Here is a 3,919-nt window from a genome sequence, read left to right as displayed (position 1 = left end):
GAAGAACATATGAATGGAGGACACTGCAAGAGACCACGAGGCCTACACTAGGCAGTTCCATGTCCATTACCACCTGTCATTCCTATCCATAAAGTTATTTAATCTTTTCTTAAAACAATCAATTATGTCAGTGCTCACTACATGGTTACTAAGTCTATTCCATTCGTTAACCACTCTACTGGTAAACCAGTTCTTGCCTATTTCCTTCTTAAACCTAAATTTCTTCAGTTTAAATCCATTAGCACGAGTCCTGCCCTGCTGTCTTAATATGATAACCTTGCCTGTATCACCCTTGTTAAAGCCCTTAACCCATTTCAATACCTCTATTAGATCACGCCGCACTCTTCGTCTTTCCAGGGAGGATAAGTTAAGGTTTTCCACGCTGGGGCTTCGACTTCTCTTGTTGTATTAACTAATTCCCCTTGAAAAAAACAGTTCTTGCTTATTTCCTTCATAGAAATAAAATTGTCCTATCTTAAATCCATTACTCTCTTTCTCCTTCGTGGTAGTATCCCTCCATTGTTTTTATACGTCGTCTTCTCTCCATCATGTCATCCTCTGATGTCCCATATTCCCTTCGAGCCGGGACGCCTTTGTCAAAGCCTCAATTTCGTTCTCTCTTCTCTCTCCCTCTTTTATCCCCGTCTTCTTCGTTCTCTTTCCTCTACTTCATTCCTCATCTGTCACAACTTCATTTTTTCCTTATTCTTTTCCGTCTATCTCCCGTCTTCTTTTTTTATTCTTCATTCGTCACATTTCTTTTTCAATTCCTTTTTCGTATTCTTTTTTCTAATGTTCTCCTTTCCTCTTTCCTATTTCCTCTAGTCATCCTCTCACTTTCCTATATCGTTCACTTCCCTTTCGTTCCTTTGTTCATGCTCCTTCACTTAAATTCCCTTTCTTTCATTTTATTTTCCTTTCATTCCCTTTCTTTTCTTTCATTTTATTTTCCTTTCATTCCCTTCCCTTCCTTTCTCTTCCTTAATCTCCTCTCCCCTTACCTACCCTTTCCCTATTTCACCTTTCTTCAGTTTCCTTCATTTACCTTCTCTTTTGCCTTGCCTCTCTCATTTCCTCTTTCCATTCCCTTTCCCACTTCCACCCTACTCCCTCCTTCTTCATTCCCTTTTCCCTTCCTCTTTCTCCAATTCTCTTCATTTTTCTGGTTCTCTCTCCCCTCTTCCACTCTTCCACTTTTACACAAGAAATATGATGACTTCAGTATCTCTTCCTCTGTCCTCCATTCTCTTTCCTTCTCCCCCCTTTATCCCCTTTCCCTTCTCTCCTCTCCTCCATCCCTTCCCTTCGCTCTTTATCCTTAGACTATCCCTCTCCTCTGCCCCTCCATTCCTCTTTTTTATTCTTTTGACACTTGTACCTATTCACCCGTTTCCTCTCCTTTCCCTTCCCTTTCCACACCTTTTCCATTCCATACTTTCCCTTTAATTCCCTTCGCTTTCCACATCTTTCCCCATTCCTTACTTTCCCTTTAATTCCCTTCCCTTTCCACACCTTTTCCATTCCATACTTTCCCTTTAATTCCCTTCCCTTTCCACACCTTTTCCATTCCATAATTTCCCTTTAATTACCTTCCCTTTCCATATTTTTCCCATTCCATACTTTCCCTTTAATTACCTTCCCTTTCCACATCTTTTCCATTCCATACTTTTCCTTTAATTCCCTTCCCTTTCCACACCTTTCCTATTCCTTACTTTCCCTTCAATACTCTTCCCTTTCCACACCTTTTCCATTCCTAACTTTCCCTTCAATTCCCTTCCCTTTCTTCCCTTCCCTTCCCTAATACTCCTTACCACTACTACTGGTCTACCCTGTGCCCCTTTCCTCCTGAGGACACCCGTACCTACACGGAGAGGCCATGACGGGCCGCGCGAGCTGGCAGCTCACTGAGTTATGACTGGCCTGCTCCTTCAGCGCCGTCCCCCCACCCCCCTACCCACCGTCTCGGCATAATCAAGGTGATTTATGTCTGTATTTATGTCTTACGCTGTGAGGATGGCTTAACTCGCACCAGCCTGGGATGTCTCTCTTTCCCTCTCTTCTCTCCTCTTCTCCTCTCTCTATCTCAATCTTTCTCTCTATCTCTCTCTCTTTCTCTCTCACTGATTACGAGGGTAATCTTCCTCGCCCAGACTCTTTCTGGAGAAGTTGACGCCTTTCCTCCTCTTCCTCCCACTCCCCTCTCTCCCCTTTCCATCTCTTCACAACACACACACACACACATACACACACATACACACACATACACACACACACACACACACACACACACACACACACACACACACACACACACGCTTACACCCCCAACGACAACAACAGTAACTATAACAACGATGAGAGCAACATCGACAATAACAAGAGCAAGAGCAAAGACAACAAGAGTGACATTAAGACACTTAGGACATAATTAACTCTTATGCTAGCCATGGGGTGCCGTGTGGAATATCTTGGCGGCAGACAGAATAAAAGGAAAAATGTCACGGAAATCTGTCAACAAGGAAAGATGATAAACTGACTCGTGTGTGTGGAGGGGGGGTTGCTTGTGTGGGTGGGCGTGCGTGTGCGTTTGTAATAAAGAGATCTGAAAAACACTTATCCAGGTTAAGTCCAAGTAATGTCATAAAGAATAAAAAACGAGGGGAGGAGAGACGAGAAGAGAAAAAAGGAGAGGTGAGATGAGATGAGAGGAAAGGAAAGGAGAGGAAAAGAGAGAAGGAGAGGAGAGGAAAAGAGAGAAGGAGAGGAGAGGAAAAGAGAGGGAAGGAGAGGAGAGAAAAAAAAGAGAAGGAGAGAAAGTAGAGGAGACGAGAAGAGAGGGAAGGAGAGGAGATAAATGGGGATAAGAAAGGAGATTAGAGGAGAGAAAAGGAGAGGAAAGGAGAGGAGAGGAGAGGAAAGGATAGGGAAGAAGAAAGGAAATGAGGGGAGAGGAGACGAGACGAGAAGACAAGAGAGGAGAGAGAAGGAAAGGAGAGAAGAGAAAAGGAGAGAAGAAAGGAGAGAAGAGAAAAGGAGAGAAGAAAGGAGAGAAGAGGAAAGGAGAGGAGACGAAAGGAGAGAAGAGGAAAGGAGAGGAGAAGAAAGGAGAGAAGAGGAAAGGAGAGGAGAAGAAAGGAGAGAAGAGGAAAGGAGAGGAGAAGAGAGGAGAGAAGAGGAAAGGAGAGAAGAGGGAAGGAGAGGAGAGGAGGCAACAAGCAAACCCCCTCGACAACAACAGAATAACTTTGCCCCTGGAAGAAGCGAGGCTATAACGACGCAGGAAATAGCTTTGCGGATTATCACCAACGATGTCGAACAAAAGATTCATCGAGTTTTGCTCGGTGATGGTCGTGGTGGCGGTGGTGGCGTCGAGGTGGACGCGATACACAGGATAAGACCCGTGCTGCTAATGACGAGTTACTTTGATTATATATATATATATATATATATATATATATATATATATATATATACATATATATATATATATATATATATATATATATGTCGTCTTTTTTTTTTTTTTTTTTTTTTTTCCGTACTCTTCGTCAACACAATTTTCATCGGACCCAGAAACTCTCTATCCATCTCCAAGGGTCTTCTTCAGAAAATCGACAGAACCTTCAGAAGGGGCTCGAGGGCCGCAGAGGCGAGGAAAGAGCTCTTTAAGGGTGACCTTATTCAAGTTATTGGAGGTTCCTCGAGGTCCTTTTGATCCTCTTCGACCCTCCCGGCAGGAGGGAGCCTCAATGATCCCCTCGATTGGAAGATGAGGTAACAAGGGGAAGACGTGTGTGTGTGTGTGTGTGTGTGTGTGTGTGTGTGTGTGTGTGTGTGTGTGTGTGTGTGTGTGTGTGTGTGTGTGTGCTTACCTAAATGTAATATCTCTCTATATACCAATAATATACAGAACAAGATA

This window comes from Oratosquilla oratoria, chromosome 28, assembly GCF_046742065.1.
Source record: "Oratosquilla oratoria isolate Oo_2021 chromosome 28, ASM4674206v1, whole genome shotgun sequence".
NCBI lineage: Eukaryota > Metazoa > Arthropoda > Malacostraca > Stomatopoda > Squillidae > Oratosquilla > Oratosquilla oratoria.
Note: the sequence above shows the minus strand (reverse complement) of the source record.